The sequence below is a fragment of the Quercus lobata genome, chromosome 4 (genome assembly GCF_001633185.2).
Source record: "Quercus lobata isolate SW786 chromosome 4, ValleyOak3.0 Primary Assembly, whole genome shotgun sequence".
NCBI classification, from domain to species: domain Eukaryota; kingdom Viridiplantae; phylum Streptophyta; class Magnoliopsida; order Fagales; family Fagaceae; genus Quercus; species Quercus lobata.
Window position 1 is genome coordinate 63938491 of NC_044907.1, and position 21150 is coordinate 63959640.

Sequence of the window (21150 nt, forward strand, 5' to 3'; positions counted from 1 at the left end):
TTCACATCATACGTGACATAAAATGTTAGTTAAACAAAGCCTCGTGGAATAACCACTAAAGGTAAGACCGATTGGTAGAATTTATGATTTTATCCAATAACTGGCCACAATGGATGCAGTACGCACTCGCACAAAACCTAGTCACTATGCTTCTTCTCAGACTCAAAAAAAAAAAAGACCCTAGTCACTATGCACTTCTAAATATGGTTGAAGTGGAGACCATGTGACAATATAGATACAAATATTTTATTATTTGCATGGAGTATCTACAGACTCCAATCTTATTAAAATTCATGGTGCTTAGAGTTAGGAGGATGAAAATTCAATTTGGTGGGAAATGATCAAAATGGGAGAGCAGAAAGAGAGTGTGAGAGAGGGAATAGGAAACATCAAGCAAGAGAAGTTGTGTGAAAAATTGAAACCATATATTTATTGCACATTCCCTAGTGTTTGCATTGCAGGATTTAACATAACATCCAAGGTCTCTCTAAACAAAGGCATGAGTCGTTATGTGCTTGTTACATATGGATATGCCATTGGAACTATAACTACTGCTCTTCTTGCATTTCTCTTTGAAAGGTTGTATTATACCCTTTGATATTTTAGTGTTTTGTTGGACACAAAGTCATAAACATAAATATTGCATCACACACCAAAAAAAAAAAAAAAAATAATGAGAGCATAATATTTTTGTTTTAAAGTACTCTCTTCCCTTCCTTTTTCTTTTCATTCATTTCTTTCCAATTTTGTTTTTTAAACCTAGCTAGTGTAAATATGATATGAAATTTATCAAATAAGTTTTTTTTTTTTTTTTTAAATAATAAAAATCATGATATGAGTATGGGACACCTTTCTTAGTGAAATCACTGTATGAAAGAAATTATATCCACTGGATGATTTATCATTAAATATTCCTTGCAGGAGAAATGATAGCAAAATTAGCTTACCAATCGTACGGAATCTCTTCTTCTTGAGTCTACTAGGGTGAGTAAAGCGTTTGCCAAATAAACAAAGTCATTTCCTAGTCCAAAAGTTGTCTTTCAGTATATTATCAAATAAGCATAACAAAGTTTTGGTTAGTTGCTAATTTTCTCAATTTTTAAAATTTATTTACTTTGTCATTATTTAGAGCTGTGTTAGGGAGGACACTTTATTATGCTGGACTAGAACAAACTTCACCAGCTTTTGCATCTGCCTTGGGCAACCTAATTCCATCAATCACCTTTATCTTAGCAGTTTTGTTCTGGTATATATATGAATATAACAAAATCTATCCTCTGCATATTCGTGTTCTTGTTCAGGTATATATATACCTACAATGAGATATTCATGGTATTGGTATATTTCGATCCTAAATAATTTTTTTTTTAAAATAATAGAATTGTTACTAAGGGTTGAGCCAGGACTTAAATTTATTTTATTTTATTTTTGTTATTGGTAATTTTTGTTGTTGGATTAATTTTTTTGGGCTTTGTAATTTTTTTTCAAATTTTAGTTTTATGAATTTTTTATGACCTTTAAAAAGATTAATGATAGTATTAAGGGGGCGAGTGTTTTTTGGAGTTGGTTAGACAAATCATTTATATGATGTGAATGCTCTAAGACTCACATTTTTCAAATCCTCTTTCCCTCAACCATGAAATTATATTAAAAAATAATAATGATTCCATAAGAATGTCCATGGGCTACAATTACCTTTAATATGCATTTGATTATATATATATATATATATATATATGAAAATGATTCCAAATAAAATGCTAAAACTATTATTAGTTTTATGATAAAAATTTACAAATTATTCTTGTAATGGTAATGATTGGTGACACGTTACAACATGATGATTAAATTCTTAATTACTTTTTGCATTGTGTTTAAAAGCTGATACATTATATAGTTTATAAAGAATATGCAGGGCCGGCCCTAGATATTCTGGGGCCTAAGACGAGAAGTAAAATTGGGTCTTTTTTATAGTTATGTATTATTAAAATTAATATTTATTTAATATTTTTATATTATAATATGTTTCATTTAAAATCTATTTTTCTTGCCTTTTGGGATGAAAATTAACTAATCAAATTTTTGTATTCAAGTTCTTCTAACATCTCCATTTCAATCGATAATATAGCTAATCTACTTAATCTTTCTTATGACATTGTCGATTTTAGATATGATTTTATTAATTTTAATTTTGAAAAACTTCTTTCTGCAGAAGTAACTGTAATAGGTATTATTAGTAAAATCCTATAAGCAATGCATGTATTTGGAAATGAATCTAATTTTTTTTTAATATATATAATTTAGTACGTTTAGACTCAAACAACTTGCAACAAAAAAATAAATAAATAAATAAATAATTGGTCTGTATCTTTTGAATACAGTAGCCATTTTCTATCATTCTTCTCCCCATTTGATAATATTCGAGTGTAATGAATAGTAGAAAAATGTCTAGCTAGTGTCATCACCTCTAGGAAAAATTATATCTTTGTCTCTAATTGGACATCTTTCTACTAATAAATCTCTTAATTTCGTGTTAATATTTTTCCAATTACCTAGATCATAAATATTTGAAGGAATATAATTCAACATGTCATTACTATTTTCATTTTCTTCTAAATTCTTTTGAAGTTCATTATCAAGATTTGTTGTATTGCAAAATTGAACATCATTGTTATTTTGCAATTGTATCATTTTATTATCTTCTAACTCTTTTTGGTGAAATTCTTACTCATTTGTGATATTTTCATCTAAATTTTGTGTTATAATTTTTTTTTTATTACTAATAACAAATTTATCCATTGATCATTTTTGAGACTCGATTAATTTTTCTTCTTCTTCTTTCTTTTTTTTTTTTTTTTTTTTTTTTAAGTTTTTTATATCCAAATGCATATTTTCTAGTAGACATTTCTAATCAAACAATATATTTATAAAGACTAGAATAAAATATAACTTTCAAGTGTAGAGCAAATGAGAAATAGAATTGTTGTTATTTCACCAAACAATAACAAGTTTTTAGCAATCTCATCCTGCATAAATAAAGACTTATTCATTATATTACCAATAACTAAAATAGATATATAAAAACACAAGATTAAAAGAAAAAAAAAATCCAAGCCTAGCCAGAATAGAAGTACAAGCCTAGCTAAGAAGATAACCACACAAGTCTTACTAATAAGACCCCACCCACCCCAAAAAAAAAAAAAAAAAAAAAAAAAAAAAAAAAAAAAAAAAAAAAAACAGATCCTATTACACCTATAACCAAAAAAAAAAAAATTAATAATAATAATAATAAATGAAAACACACATGCTTTAAAAAAAAAAAAAAAAATACTTGAAGGCCCAGCAGCCAGCCATAACTCAAGCACAAACAGGCCCAGTGGCACTAGAGAAAGCCTAAATCTGCAATAAAAAACACATGTCTTATACCTCAATCCTTAGTCCTCAGTTCAAAGTTTTTCAGATCAAATGTGATCGGATGATTTAGATCGGAGGAAGCCTGAGCTAGCAATAAAATGATTTAAGATTAGGATTTAGGACCAGTGGAGAGAAAGAATGAAAGAGGCAGAGAGCAAGGGTTGAGAGAAAGAAATAGAGCAAGAATGAGAAAGAGAAACAGTAATAATTTTAGGGATTTGAGATTTTTTATTTGTTTTGATTTGTGATTGTTTTGTGGTTAATTTCTTAGACTGGATTTGTAGTTTATCTTGTTGAATTTTGATTTGTCTATGTTGGGTTAAGATAGCTTGACTCCAGTTAATTAATTCAATTACCAAAGTTGATTAAATAGGTTTAATTGCATGTAAATCATGGAGGCACCAACAAATCACCAATTAAACTAAATGTAGCGGAAAATAAATTGACACGATGCTCTATTGACAAATAGGGAAAACCTCGTAAAGCAAAAGCCCCACCAAGTGATTTTAAGGTCACCACTTCTAAGAATCCATTAATCAATAATCAAACGGTTACAAGTATAAGGAATCTTACCAACTACCCTTGGCTTATCCCAAAATACTAACCTACAGTTGAACCTTTGCTCCAATACCCATTTGGAGTGAGAACAAAGGTCATCACCATATTAAGGAACCATGGTCCCTTAGTGAATCAGTTGTGGAGAAATTAAGTGTACCTCCCCACAACATGGTATTCTCACAAAAGAGTGAGGTCAACTCATCTTTAGAGATGGAAGTGAGAAGAGGATGACTAGGGTAATCCGGACGATCCACCCTAGGGACATGTAGTACCTCGGAAATGAAGTCCGGGGTAACTATGATACATGTACCACGAAATACTGTAGTAAACTAAGGCACAGAGGTATTGATGGCATGCATATTGGAGTAAAACTCCTTTATGAACATGTCGGGATAGCTCGAGGGTTTCTCACAAAGAGAAGCCCATCCTCGAGAGCTAATAGCACCGGGTAGATGAGTGTCTAGAAAGTCAAATAGAATGACCTGGCGTTTTGAATGAATTTCCCGATTAGAAAAGTTCCTCGAGAAGTCAGATTGTGCCTTCTCATCACAGAACTAGATAGAATCAGGAGGAAAAGAAGAAGATGAAGAACCACGGCGAATCGAGCTTTTAGAAGGGACATAATTTTTAGGTGCCATGATGAGGAAACTAAACGAGAGAGATAGAGAGAAGAATAGAAACACAATAGAAACATTTAGGTATAGGAAAGAAGGAACAAGAATGTGCAATGCATGAAAATGTATGAATATGTGATGTGCAAAAATGAAAAGCATCATGGGTACTCACATTGTTTAATCAAGCACACAATCCTAGAATGCATGAAACAAGGTAAAAATGAGCATAGAATGCAATGCATGAGCATAGGATATCATTTCAACAAAAACCAACCAAATTTTTTTGACAAAATCACAAAACCCCAAAAATTTTCCAAAAATTGAAAACTTAGGTAAAAAATGCATGAATGCATGAAGAAAAGGGAAAAGAAGAGATTGAGAACACTTACCAAGTGAGGGAGGCTTGGATTAGGCTGAAACAATGACGAGAGGATTGATTTTAGAGAGAGAGAGAGAGAGAGAGAGAGAGAGAGAAGTTTAGGTTACAAGAGGATAGAGAGAGATCGAAATATTTGAGAAATGACAAAATCGGGTCAAACCTTAAACTATATATAGAAAATGTAGCTTAATAGATCGAGAAGGTATCAAGCTTCTATCGAGAACAATAGCTCGATAGATCGAGAGGTATCGAGGAGGTATCAAAGGTAAAAAGTCTCGATAGATCGAGGAAGGTATTGAGGTGCTATTGAGTAGATAGAGACTCCAAGGAATTTCGCCCAATGGATTAGGCTATCTATCAAGAGGTATCGAGCAGAAACCCAAAAATCTCGATAAAAGATCTTGTATTGAGGAGGTGTTGAGCAGGTATTGAGACTTCTATCGAGGTATCTGTTGAGAGCCCTGAAGAAGAGAATTTACAAAGGAGAAACAACATAAGATGAATGCAAACAAGATAACTATCAAAGAAAGCATTCAAGGAGCTTGTTTAAGCATAGATACACATTCTCAATGCTAGATGCAAAACATTCCTAGATCAAAACACACTAAACATGTCTAACCAAATTTTATTTTAAAACAAGTTTGGACAATTTAGAGAGCATATATTACCACATGTATTCCTTATGATGGCTAAATCATATTGTACCTATACAAAAGTATCAAAGGTAGCAAAGATTATGCATGTTGTGTGTAAAATTTGTTGCAAGAGAGCAAGAGCATCATTATTTGAAAAGTAATGATATAAAAAGATCAAGTACATTCACACACAATCATAATTGTTTGATGGGGACTATCACCCTTGAGGTACATCATATTACTCCCACGTCTCCTAGAAACACACTTGCAACCATATTAAAAGCATTTTTGATTCTTTTATCTTTCCATGTTCTTTTCATATTTTTCTTTTAAGCATATCATGCATGGACATATAAGAGCGAGAAAAGAAAATAGCCAATTATGTAAGCTTAAAAATCCTTATTTTGCTTTGCAAGTGCTACACCTTACCGAGCATGGCTTTAATAAATTGCACACAAATGTTTTATGATTAACAAGTTTTAGTGGTAAGATAGTTATTTATGTCTTTCTCTTAGGATTTTTTAGTCCTTCCCGTCAAAAAGAGTGGTTTAAGATATGAAAGATAAGAGATCAACCAAATCATACAAATCACATAAAAGAGCCACAAAGCTCACATTGCTTAGTTGTGCATGAAAATGCTCATCTAAGCAACAAGTGAAACAAAGTTGGGAAACTTTGTTTCAAAGGCCATCAAAGGTACACGGGTTCCAGTATACACAAATACACACTGTTTTTTGTATTTTTTCAGATTTTTCCTTTTGTTTTTATTTTTAAAAAAAAAAAAAAAAAAAAAAAAAAAAAAAAAAAAAAAAAAAAAACCTCAAAACAAAGCAAAAAGAAACAATCAATGCATCAAAACTATATTGACTAATTGACTCAAACCACACCACATACCATGCAAGAGATCAGAAAAGTGGAGAAATCACTTAGAATCTTTTTCCTTTCCCAGAGATGACACACTATTGCTTTATTGAGTGACTAACCACTTATAGCAATTTGGACAAGTGTGCCTAAATGCTCCATAACAATGACATAAATGAGGCTTCTTTGTTGGAGACATATTGTTGGTGGAGCGATGATTTTTCTGCTTAGTCTCTTTCTTACCAACTTTAAGGGGTGCTCCTAGAATGGACTTTCCCTTATTACTCCTATTGTCACTTACATTCTCAGTTTTACTATCGGTTACCTCATTGTTTTTAGAGTATCATTATTAGAAGGAGGAATAAAAATAACTCTATTCGAAGCATTAGAAGAGGTACTACAGGATGAGAGAGAGTGATCATACCTGAGACCTATTCTATCAGATGTTGACTTTGGAATATTTAGCATTTCATCCAGTATGGCCCTTAAAGTCCTTTCTAGTTGTGCTTTAACTTGAAATAGTTCAGCATCCAACTTCTTGGTCTTTTCAACAAGAAGATTGTTCTCAAATCTCAATGCTCCAATGGTCTAATTTGCTTCATCAAACTTGGTGGAATTCCACACGTTCCAACTCCACTTCATTAAGCTTTCTTGTAGTCAACTTGTAGAACCTCTCATGCTTCTCAGAGACTTTGTAGAGCATGGTGTAAGTAGTGTGAATGTCATCCTAATCATCCATCTTTTTTAACTTTGATTCCATCAACTCTTCTTCTTCATCAACTACCTCTACTTCTCCCTCAGTAGACTCAACAATAGCTATAAAAGCACTTATAATCCCTTCTTGGTCACTTTCATCAGAATCTGCTTCTGGTTCTGAATCACTTAAAGTGGTAGCTAGGACTTTGCTCTTGCCAATGGATTTTAGGTATGTAGGACACTCCTGTTTCATATGTCTAAATCCATGACACCCATAGCACTTTGGTCCTGAAAAAATATCGTTGCCTTGACCAGCATCCTTGGATTCTCTCTTGCCCTTATCTTGGGACTTATATTGAGAGAAAGCAATCCTTTTGCAATCCTTATCACTAGCTTAGACATTTGCATTTTTGATGAACTTCTTGAATTGTCTAGTGATATATGACTTTAGCTTGGTATCCTCATCATCAGATGACTCATCATGTCATCATTCTTGGTTTTCAAGGCCATATTTTTGCCTTTGCCACTTTTGCCAACCCTTGCTAATCCTAGTTCATAGGTTTGCAAGTTTCCAATCAATTCAGTTAAAGGAATAGAATCAAGATCCTTTGATTCTTTAATGGCAGTGATCTTGGCATGGAATCTCTATAGAAGAGATTTGAGGATCTTCCTAACAATCTTGGGCTTCGGAATTTGTTCTCCATGATTGAATACTGAATTCACTATGTCCTTGAGCTTGGCATAGAATTCATCAAAGGATTCATCCTCATCCATCCTAATTTCCTCAAAGCTAATAGTGAGCCTTTGAAGCTTAGAGTTCTTAACAACTTCAATACCCTCATAAGTGTGATGCCCCAATTTGATTGATTGATTGTGTGATGTGTGTGGGTGTGTGATGAGTCCTACATCGGGTATTTACTAGGTAGATCTGGGCTTTATTAACAACTACAAGGAGCCTTAATTGTGATTAATCCTTTTGAGGTATAGCGCAGATGTGGCTAGCGCTTTTCCTTGGGTCGTTACAATAAGTGTTCTAAAGAATTGTCCAAGCTTCCATGGCATTGTCAGTTGAAGAGATTTTCTTGAATTCTTCATTTGTTATAGCATTAAACAAAGCATTCAGTGCCCTACTGTTAAAGTTGGCAGCCTTAATCTTGGTGTCATCCCATGTTGTGGGTGGCTCTTTAGGCTTTTTTCAACCTACTTCAACTGCTGGCCAGAATTTCTCATCTAAGGATTGCAAAAAAGCTCTTATGTGTACTTTCCAGTATGCATAGTTAGTCACATCAAATAAAGGAGGAATAATCAAAGATTTTCCATGATCCATAAAAATAGGGGTCAATGGATCACACAGCAAAGATTAAAACCTAATCAAAGTGTGCCTGCTTTGATACCACTTGTTGGGTTAAGATAATTTGACCCCGGTTAATAATTTAATTACCCAAGTTGATTAATTAGGTTCAATTGCATGTTGTTGGGAAATTTAGACCCTAGTTGATAGAATTAACAAGTTTTAAACCCAAGTTGTTAATTAGATTTATTATGAATAAATCTTGTTAAAACAAACAAACATCAATATCATGCAGCGGAATAATAAATAAGACAAGATATGATAACTCAAGAAAACCAATGAAACAAACTAGTTTTACAGTAAAAAATTTGGGGGGAACCTTCCTAAAAAACAATTCACTATAGTAAAGAGAAGTTTCAGATTTAGTACAAAACCTTTGTCCCCAGACTTTACAGTCCCCATAAAGGAACTTACAGCAGAAAACTTCTGCCGCTTCAGAACCTCTGAACTCTTCAATATATGAACGCCTCCTTTTTGCACGGATCCCAGTACATGACTAACTCTAGCAACTTGAAGATGTTGTTGGATACAAAGTTCTTCACTTCATCAACAATGAAGATCAAGAAGTACATGGTTACAAAACCCTAAGGCGCAAAAGATGTAGTAACTTTTTGCAGAGAGAATAAGGTACTAGGTCACTTTCTGCATGTGTTTTCCATATAAAACGGCCTTTAAAATAAGCTTTATATATGTCTAGGGTTGTGAGAAAAGAAACCTTACATATAAATGTCAGCATGAGTTGAAAATCATATTTGGAAATTTTGATTTCGTAGATCATGACAGATTCAGCTTCTGTTGAGCTTCGTTCTAAAATCTTGATAGATACTGTTTCTATCGAGGTATCTGTCGAGTTTTAATGAACAGCTTTTCTTCACTTGTTTCTTGGTCCAATCTTCATGGCTTTAATACTTAGCTTAAACAAAATGTTTCTTGAAGTACTAAACTCATCCTAAATCTACCTAAATACAAGTAAAGTGCATTTTGTCAAAAAATTAGCCAATTACATAAAATATGTTCCTAACACATGTAAATCATGGAGGCACTAACAAATCACCAATTAAACTAAATGTAACAGAAAATAAATTGACATGGTGATTTGTTGACAAATGAGGAAAACCTCGCAAGGCAAAAACCCCATTAGGTGATTTTAAGGTCACCACTTTCAAAAATCCATTAATCAACAATTAAGCGGTTACAAGTATAAGGAATATTAGCAACTACCTTTGGCCTATCTCGAAATACTAACCTACAGTTGAACCTTTCCTCCAATACCCAATTGGACTTGATCTTGTTGTAGCATTTTTTCCCTTGATGCACAAACCTCCAATTTGTGACTAACCCTTTGCACGAATCCCAAGTACATGACTAACTCTAGTAACTTAAGCAGATGTTGTTGGCGGAAAAATTCTTCACTTTATCAACAATGAAGATCTAGAAGTACTCAGTTACAAAGCCCTATGGCATACAAATGTAGTAGGTTCACACAGAAAAAATAAGTCTCTTGGTCTTATATATGTTTAGGGTTGTGAGAAAAGAAACCTTAAACAAATATGCAAGGCTGGGCTGAATTTCAGATATGGAAATTCTAAAATCGTAATTCTCGATAGATTAAGCTACTGTCGAGCTATCTATCGAGCTTCACATTAAGTCTCAATAGCAGGCTTCTGTCGAGCTATTTGTCGAGACTTAATGAACAACTTTTCTTCACTTGTTTCTTAGACCAATCTTCATGTCTATAATACTTGACTTTAACAACATGTTTCTTGAAGTAATAAACTCATATTAGATTTACCCAATTACAAGTAAAGTGCATTTTGTCAAAAGATTAGCCAATTATACAAAATATGACCCTAATAGTCTAGAGGATAATAATGTTATTTTTGGGACAAGTGATTTTGTTTAGACCAAAGAATTTTTTTGTGCTACCAATGTTTAACCAGATATACTAGAAATTTTTTTTTTTGGTCAAAATGATGTACCGGATTTTTTTAGATTCATCTGAAACTAAATTATTTTTTACCTATTACCTCTTCTTTTCCAAAATTTTAGGGCCCGCCTTCCACTTGGAAGGCTTAGGCAATTGCCTAATTGGCCTAGTTGAAGAGCTAGCCCTAAGACTATGTAACTTTGTTGTATCGGTAACACTATAACTCCATATTATCCATTGATTCTTGATTCGTGAACAACTTAGTTTTGCTCGGCTTAATAGGATGGAGAAATTAGAAATTTCAAAGCGTGATTCTCAAGCCAAGATATTGGGAACTGCTGTTGCGTTTTCTGGTGCAGCATTCATGACCCTATACAAGGGTAGTACTGTGATATCTTTACATACTCAGTGCTCGCATCAACCTGAAACCTCATCAAAAGCATTCTTATACAAGGATTCAATAAAGAGTTCCCTCATGATTGTCACTGCTTCCATGTCAATGGCAGCTTTCTACATCTTACAGGTGATTCTGAGTTGATAGTTACAAAATAGATTGTTTTTCTGCGTGCTTTAAGTAAAGCTAATAACAGAAAGAGTCCCTCTATTTGGCCTTCCATAGTAGTCAATATTGCTTCTTTGAGTTTATACAACTTTTATCTATACTACTATTTAAGAGGCTTCCTCTGTTTGAATTCCTTGATTTTGATGCCTAAAATACCCTCATCATATCTACTTAGAAGTTTTCAACTAACGGGGATAAATATGTAAATTAAAACTCCTATACTTTCGACCCACAAACTCACTTTCACTTTGCAAGTTTCTTTCATTCTTCTTCAGATTGAAGACATTCAGATTAGCTCTACATCCACTTCTTTCTTCTTCTTCTACTTTCAGATTTGGTTTCTAAACAATTTAAGGCTCCAATAGCTTTTCAGGTTCTATCTTTTGTAAGTTCCTCTTTCTTTTTTTCTATCTTTTTTTAAATATTTTTTATCATTGATTTTCTTTGAGTTCTTACCTGCTATGGCTGCCAAGTACTTACCCGTGGGTCATGGGTGAATGTGATTAGGGATTCAAAAGTGTTTGACGATTGCTTATTACCCATGGCTGACTTAGAAATTTCAAATAAGAGGGTTTGTGCTTGAATTGGCTGCTTGAGAAAGGATATTGGTAAGGGCTCTTTCTTTTTCTTTTTGCAAACTTCTTTTTTGGTTTTTTTTTTTTTTTAAATAATTGGAATTTACGCTTTTTTTTTTTAGGGTAGGAATTTATTCTTTTTTTTTTAGGGGATTATGCTACTTAATTAGTTTCCTAATTTAAATAAAACACAAACTCTTTGATAACAAGCCACTGTTATCTTTATGCTTCTTCTTAATTTTTTTAGATGTAGGAATTTATGTTTTTTTTTTTTTTTTTTTTTTTTTTTTTTTTTAAAGGGATAATAAGGAGAGAGTTAGAGAGGTTTATGAGAGAGAAATCGTATCGGCAGCAATATATTTACTTATTGTAGGTATTGCTGTTTGAGAATTTGGATTGAAATTCGCTTAATTGGATTTCGTATGCTTAAACCTTTTTCGTATGCTTAATTGGATTTCGTATGCTTAAACTTTGTTGCTGATTGTTTGCCTTTTGCCTTTTGTTTTGTAGGATTAACTATGCCATGTACGAAGAGCTTGATGCCCCCAAGACATGGAGTGCACAAGAGAGGTGTATAGGTAAGTTTGTGATTCTTCAAAACTTCTTTTTGTGTTTGGTAAAGTTGATGTACTGCGTAAAAGTTTATGTTTAGACTTAAAAATGTGGAGAATTGCTTTAATGGATTGTGTTGTTTCTTTTTTGAAGGAAGATTGTGTTGCTTGGTTTCCCAATTTAAATCAAACACAAACTCTTTGACCACTATTATTCTTTAATAACATGCAAGCCTGCTACTTGGTTTGGTGTTTATTTTTTTAGGAATTTAGTTACACTACTTTATTTGTTTCTCAATTTAAAACTAACACAAACTCTTTTTTTTAATAGGAATTTATGCTACTTTTTTTTTTTTTTTTTTTGAGGGTATTACACCGTTACATGCTTTTTTGAGACAGAACAACTTGAAACATTCTTACTACGCATTACACGCTACTTTGTTTCCCAATTTCCTAAAAAAAAATTAACTTCTCATTCAAAATGTATCAGTTGCTCCAAAAAAGAAAAAAGGAAAATTTACCCACTCTTTCACCCACGTACAAGTTTAACCTCCCCTCATATAAAAAAAAAAAAATAAAAATAATAATTTAACTTCCCATTATCATCAAACAGTTGGACCAACTGTTTGATGATAATGGGTTGGGAGTCTAGCAGTTACAATTTTATTTAACTCTACCATCCTTAACCTCACGTCCCATCTTTAATGCAAATTCAAATTCAAATTCAAAAAAAAAAAAAAAACAGTCTTTGATACGTTAAGAGCCCGAGAGGTCTGGTATCAAACCAAAAATAATAATAAAATAATGAGAGATGTTACGTCTACAATATTTCTACAACATTTTTACAACAAATCACAGGTGGTTAGTGGTTATTGGTTCCAATTTTAAACTAAATCTAAGATTACTTTTTTGCCTCAACAATAACAATTAGTAACAACTTGCCACTTAGGATTTGTTGTAAAAATGTTGTAGAAATGTTGTAGACATATCATTTCTCTAAAATAATAAAACAAACTAGCCTCTGAGCATGCGCTCATGCATGTGCTCAGAGGCTCTTCTATTTTTTGGATAAGGGTTAATTCAAAGCATTTATTATAATTTGGGATTACTTTATTTTTCAATCACAAAAAGATCTAGGGGTATGATGAATTATTTCACCCACAAATGCATAATACTCATCACACCCTTAGATTGATTATTATTATTATTATTATTATTATTTTGTGATTAGAAAATATAATAATCTTAAATTATAATGAATGAAAATTATTAAATTTTACCCAAAAAATAGAAGAGCCTCGCGCGTGCTCAGAAGCTAGTCATTATAAAAGTGATCATTGGGGGCCGCATGTATTATGTTCACTATGTCGTATACTTGTTGTATAGTAACTAGGATTAAAACTACATTTATTGGAAACCAATGCATGTTATTTCAATTTAAATTTGAGAAATAATATATAAAATTATAAACTAATAAGTATATACGACTATTGCAGACGGTTACAATTAGGATGTATCCAGCACCAATAGCACTTACATCGTGCTTATCGGGTGCTCTACTCTCCACTATCATGACAGCAATTTTGGATCATAAATCTTCATCATGGAAACTGTCGTGGAACATCAGCCTTCTTGCTCCAACCTGTAGTGTAAATTTTTGTATGCCACACCCATCTTTTCCTATTTCTAGAGATTTGATAAAAGCTAATAATATAGTTTATTTATTTATTTATTATTATTTTTTTTCAGGGAGTTGTGATTTTTGGAATTACAATATATGTTCAAACATTGGTGAAAGTTTAATTAGTGTATAAAACATTTTGAACGTTTAGACCCCCAATTTACAAGTTACCAATTCAAGTTTAAAGTCAAACAATTAATGTGCAGAATATGAACATAAGTTTAATACAAAATTGATAAACAATTTAAACTAAATAAAATCACATTCACAGCAGAAATTAAATGGAAAAGATTAAGGGAAGAGAGATGCAAACACAAGGACAACACACGATGTATTAACGAAGAGGAAACCGAAGCCCTCGGCATAAAACCTCTCCGCCGCCCTCCAAGCGGTAAACAATCCACTAAAGAATATAGTTGGGATACATGAACAGCAGAAGACCCTCCAAACCTAATCTACCCAATGTACCTAAGCTCTCCAAGCTCCTAATCCAACGAGGTTACGCCGAACCTATTTCTTCTTTAACTTACTGGATTCCGCTACTTGACCATATCATCAACCAATATGAAATTGGTCCCTTCTTAATTGCTTTCCAGACACCAAATGGCCTTCTCACAGATATGGGTATGGTGAGAAAATGTTTTGGTAATATACCTCTCAAGGATTTGATAATGGAGAGGAAGAGAGTAGAGGAATTTGAAGAGTCTCTATGTGAAGATTGTGGATGAATCAATCTTGTTTTTCTCTAGGGTTTCTCTCTCAAAATTCTCTCTGTAAGCTCTCTAAATATCGTGGGTATAAGGGTCTATATATAGTAGGGTGAGAAGGAATGTGAAAAGTCAGTTTTTCCCAAATAAGGTGGTTTGGCGACTTGGCCTCGCGACTGGGCTGAGTTGCGAGTTCAAGCCGCGAGCTAACAGCCTGGCCAGCCTGGAACTTTTGTCCTATAGTGCAACAGCTGGCATGACTTTTCAGCTCCCTTGCATGCTCCACACGTGTGCCAACTTTAGCGGCTTGCTAGTCGCGAGTCACCCGCGAGTCTCTGCATCATTGCACAATCTTAAGCATTTCTTCATACTCTCTCACTCACTACCCTTACATAATTCCCACCTAAATACAGGGTTACTAATTGCTAAAATACAAGTAAATTTGGCATGGAATAAAACCAACAAGATGGTTGATAAAATTTAACCTTACAATCTCCTCCTTTAGCTATTCTGTGACAAAACCCTAAAACAAACTCTAAACTTAATATGTGAGTTAGGAACAGTTGAAAAAAACTTACTCACACCTAACTCTAGAATCTGATAAGCTCTTGAATCATATGAACAAGAATCTCCTAAAACATAACAACACAGTATCATCATTGTATGCAGAAAAACTTGTAATTGCATATGAGATAAGCACAATGCGTTCAAGCAAAATGGAATGAGAAATAAATCATGGCTTGACCAAATAGGCAATCACTATAAAATAGTGACCACAATGCTCATTCACACTTGGAATGAACATCTGGACATACAGCCTATAAGCTCAATGCAAATCACTTGCATGTCCAACATTCAATCAATGCATAATACATAAAGTATATGCATCTAGGAACAAAATCCTACAAAGGCACAAGAGTGAAAATACTTGAAGAAAATGCATAACATTTAGCTAGAAGTATTGGCAACATAACATAAAGGTTGCATAGCATGGTACAAACCATAAAAGCCTACAAAATCATGGAAACAAACCCTAAAAGCTTACAAAAGCAACATGGGCACAAACACAAAAATACTGAATAACAACTTTAAGTATTAACAAACCAAAGTATCATAAGTGTTTGAAACCAAAACAATAACCCAAGTGTTTTGACATATTAAACCCATAAACTATAATAAACATAAAGTAAAACTAAAGCATAAACTGAAAAACACTGTTTGTGACATGCCCCCCCTTAAAATAACACTCCCTTTCAAGAGCTCAAGAGCTGTCCCTCAAAAGTTCTCCCCTTTTTTGACCGGAATGGCCAAAAGGTCACTATTGGGTGCTAAAGCTGTCAAACTTGGCTGAAAGTATGTTGAGCCGATCCTGAAGTGTTGCCATCCTATCAGTATGCTCATTCTGGACATCTCTGAGTCCATCAATTCTCTCCAGAATGATCTGGAATGCATCAGGAGGTACCTCTGATGAGGTTGAAGCTCTGCTTCTCTTACCTCGGCTTCTAGGTGATGAAGTTTGTCCTACAAACATTGTCTTAGTCTCCATTTGGTCACCTTCAGCTTGATCACCTACCTCTTCATCACCTAGAAGACGGACTTGAATCCTGATGATGGTTAACTTATTGATGGCTAAAGGTGTAGGCAAGGGGCAGATATCTTGAGGGATTTCGACACCTTTTGCTCTAAAAAGCCTCATAAGAAGGCTAGGAAAGATCAGCTTGGGCCTAGAGGTGGTTTTAGTCTCATCCACAATAGTGTCAAAGATGTGAGAGCTAATGTCAATGAAGGTTTTCTCCTTAAGTTCCATGAGGAAGATAGCTTTGGCATTGTTGATTGTAGTCAGCTTCCTCACAGGGTACAAATTGAACATCATGTTGGTGGTTAGGCACCTCATGTCAGTTGGAAATGCTGTAGTGTTGAGGCATTTCCCTTCTCTTTGTCCACCAATGCGAGTTTGAACAGTTTCTATAGATAGCATCCTGTCCTTGTAGTTGGTGAAGTCAGAGTCCTCTAATCTTTCAAGCCCTAGTACCTCATCAATGTCATGGGCATCTATGGTGAATTCCTTTTGCATAGAATTTTCTAATTAAAGGCTCATAAATAGCAAGAAGTTCACTCAACAATTTATCCCATCCTCTGCCCTCAAAACAACTTGGAATGAAGGTGTCCTTCAAATCCCTTAAGTCAACAAACATTTCCTGAGTTATGGTTCCCCTCAAGAAAGAGTCTCTATATCTCTCAAAGTGTTGAATAGACCTAAATAGGTTATGATCCATTTTCAACCTTTTGTCAGCTTTCTTAGCAGGAGTCTTTTTCTTTGTAGGAGAGGGGGCCATCTATAAACAAGCAGAAAAGGCCATAATATAGAGCACAATAGATGGACACTTAGAACATTAGTAACATGTTATTGTCAAAAAAATATTGCACCAAAACACTCCATCTAGACACAGTTTAAAGTTAGGTGTTGAATGAGAAAGCTTAAAGCAAAGAGGTATAGAACAACTTATCAACACAACAACTCAAATAAAAACATTCTAGGTCACATTCCCAAGGACAAATTTCAACAGCCAATACTCAGCTGTATTGTAGCAGTGAATACCACATTTATCCCCAAAAAAAAAATGTCTATGAGACATATCTAAATGATTATGATATGATCAAACCAATACAGAGCAGACAGTATCCTCAAGGCAAAAGCAGCATTCATGATAACAAGGAACTATAGCAACTAAAAGTCAAGACATAATAACCCAACAAACAAAACTCAACCATATTGAACCAGAAATACTCACAAATAGAGTATATCACAAAAACAATATAATATGACAATGTGACCAATAAACATAGGTATGAGATTTACCAAACATCATAGATCAATTAATAAACTCTAATAGTGAAATGAAACATGAAAGTAACCATATTTAGCAACCTAGAAACAAGATCAACCAAGCCCAAACACCCAAACTCAATAAACATGAACCCAACCTATAGCTGAAACCACAGATATCACAAAACTCAGTAACGAATCACAAATCCAAGAAAACAAAGCTCAAAACATGGAATATGTAGTGAGAGAGAGAAAACCCATACCTTTTTCTTGAAGATTTGAGAATGAAATGAAGCAAGATGGAAATTTTTTTGAGAGTGACACGGTGAGTTTGAGAGTTTTTCAAGAAAGGAAGAAGATGAATAGTCATAAATATTCGAGGGAAAATTGAAAAGGTTTAAAAACTAACCAATTTGCACAAAACACGCGTTTTTCGCGACTGAGTCAAGTCACCAAGGCCAGCCGCCAAAACACTTGAAAGAAAACTTTTGAAAAAATTTTCTAAGTGTTTTTCATGACTGGAAGTTCCACTCGCGAGAGAGTCGCGAACTGAGTCGCGAAAATCTCTGTGTATCCCTTGCGATTGGACCTTCCACCTGCGAACAAGTTGCCAACTTGAGTCATGAAAAGCATGAAACTCTAATTTTTTGAAAAAAAAAATTAAGTCTTTTTCGCAACTGAAGCATTTACCCACCAATGAGTCGCCAGTGAGTCATGAAAAATCTCTGTGATGGACTCGCAACTGGGACATGAGACTGGTTCTACCCGCGACTGAGTCGCCCAATAGGGCAATATAGTTTTTGAATTTTTGACAATTTTTGTAAAAACAAAATACTTTCCAAAAACAACTAAAACACTCAAAAATCTTTTTGTGATTGACCAACAAAGATTGAGCATGTGAAAACACATTTAATTAAGTACAATCACACGAATGAATATAGCATTCATTGAACATAGATATGTGTGTTGTGTGTGAATATAAAAAATGAGATAGTCCTTAGTCTAATGTGAAACTTCAATGATCAATTCAACCAAGTCATACACAACTAGCACTAGATAATGTGACCCATCTCAATTATAGAAATACGCATATATGACCTCCCACAAGATTTGAGTACAATATGTTTGAAACTTTTCATTTGGCTCCATGTTTGACATATCATTTGATCTTTTTGAATCAACACGTCTCATTTTCAGATTGATGCCTGAAATTTTTGATATTTCACTTTGATGGGTTAGCCTTTGGCTTTTTGGGCATCATACACTTTTAATTTTTGGTCGCTTTCCATTTTTCCTAGTCAAATACTAGTATATGCGACAGGCTTTTGTAGCTCAATATCTCTTTTCATTTGGAGATTTACATTTGGTGAGCTCTTTTAGCAAAAACAATAAAATAAAGAGTGGGAAGATATATAAACACGAGTCTATGCATGTCTCAAGGTCAACAAAACCATTCACTAATCATTCATGACAAGGTTGAAGATCTATTTACAACAGTCACATAGATTTCAAGATTTCTCCCACAATGATATGAGTGCATAGGGAATAAGCTATGCTCGTAGATGCACAAAGCCATTTGCACAAAGGTACAAGGTAAAACATATTATGAGACAAAACTCAACAATGTCGATCAATCTTTTTGGATTTTCTACTTTTTATGTGGTTTTTGGATTTTTGACACACAAGAAGGAAAAGATTGATTAGAAGCAACAATGTAAAAACATAAAAAAATAAATAAATAAATAAAAAATAAAAAAAATGAAACAAACAAACAATTTTCAATTCTCATAATCAATAAACAAACCAACAGTCACACAACATAGGAAGTATTAATGCATGGACATGTGGTAATGCTTAGGCATAAGTACCCTTTATCACCCACACGTCACGTGCGTTTGGGGTGATATCCTTATAGGATTGGGTACGAGAGTTAGGACTTTCAAACCTTCTAGTGAAGCTTTCCAAGCAGTTGGTGAATGCACCAATCATCTTCATCACGTCCATTATTCCGGGATCAACATTTCGATCTCTTGATGGCTCAACAGCCCAAGTCCTCTTGTCATTTCTTGGCCTTCTTGACCTTTGATCACTAGCATTCCTCAATGCTCTCAGCTTATGACAGTTGGGTCGGGTGTGCCCTTGAAGTCCGCAGTGATGACACACATGATTCGTTCTAGGACCTCTTTGCGATCGTGGAAGAGATTTTGCTCTGGGTTCAAACCTGACCAAAGATTGATTACGAGGCTTGTTTAACACCCGCTGGTCAATTATATTCTTCTTATTCTCAAGATTTTCCTTTTCAACAGTAGGGGCAACTACAACCGGCTCTTTGGCCTTCACAAACTTCACTTCTTTGGAGATGTTAAGAGCTAAACTACTTTCTCCGGAATATCCTAATTCAGTTTTGTCGGAGAAGGTCTTTTGAGAGAAAAGGACATCATCAAGCTTCTTTGTAGAGACTCACTCTACCTTGGCATTTGCTTGAACCACCTCAAGCTCAAGGAATTTTACCTTGGTGTAAGCTTTGGTTAGCTCGCCATTTAGCGTCTCTATCTCACACTTGGCCTCCATATACCTCACTAGAAGACTTTTATAGTCCTTTTTGAAAGTTCAAATATGTGTATAAACACCCTTGAACATTTAGACCCCCAAATTACAACTTAACCAATTCAAGTAATATGTCAAACAACTAGTGTGCGGAAAATTAACATAAGTTATAATATGAAATTGGAAAAACTATCTAAGCCAAATTAAAATCACAACCCACAGCAGATAATAAAAAGCAAAGATAAAAGGGAAGGAAGATGCAAACACAAAGACAACACGCGATGTGTTATCGAAGAGGAAACCGAAGTTCTTGGCGTAAAACCTCTCCGCCGCTCTCCAAGCGGTAAACAATCCACTAGAAAATATAGTTGGGATACATGGATAGCAATAGACCCTCCAAGCCTAATCTACCCAGTGCACTTAAGCCCTCCAAGTTTCTTGCTCCAACGAGGTTGCGCCGAACCTTTTTCTTTTCTAACTTTCCGGATTCCGCTACTAGACTGTAGCATCAACCAATGTAGATTGGTTCCTTCCTAACTGCTTCCCAGAAATCCAAACAGCCCTCTCACAGTGATGAATATGGTGAGAACAAGGTTCGGTAAAATGCCTCTCAAGGATTTGATAATGGAGAGGAAGAGAGTTGAGGAATTTGAAGAGACTCTAATATATAGATTGTGGATGAATCAATCTTGTTTTTCTTTAGGGTTTCTCTCTTAAAATTCTCTCTGGAAGCTCTCTTTCATTTGTAGGTAAAAGGGGTATTTATACTGGAGTAAGAGAGGAATGTGAAACGTCAGGATTTACAAAACAGGGGTGGCTCGCGGCTTGACCTCGCGACTTGACTGAGTCGCGAGATCCAGTCGCGAGAGAACCGTATGGCCAGTTGTCCTGTTTTGTCCTGTAGTACTCCAACTAGCATGACTGTTCACCCTCCGGCATGCTTGGCACGTGTGCTGCGTCTGGCGGCTTGCAACCACGAGTCACCCGCGAGGCCAAGCCGCGAGTCTCTGTTTTCTTGCACACTCTTGAGCAAACTTCACTCTATCTCACTCACTACCCTTACATCAAGCCCCACCTAAATACAGGGTTATTAAATGCTGAAATACAAGCAAATTTGGCACGGAATAAAGCCAATAAAATGGTTGATTAAATTCAACCTTACAATCTCCCCCTTTTGCTATTCCGTGACAAAACCCTAAAACAGACTCTAGACTTAACATGTGAGTTGGGAACAGTTGAACAAAACTCACTCACACCTAACTCTA

At 34.5% G+C, this 21150-nt stretch overlaps 1 pseudogene; it reads left to right on the forward strand.

The window, feature by feature from the left end:
- Positions 1–337: 337 nt before the first annotated feature.
- Positions 338–21150, forward strand: part of LOC115985582 — a 30676-nt pseudogene continuing 9863 nt past the window's right edge.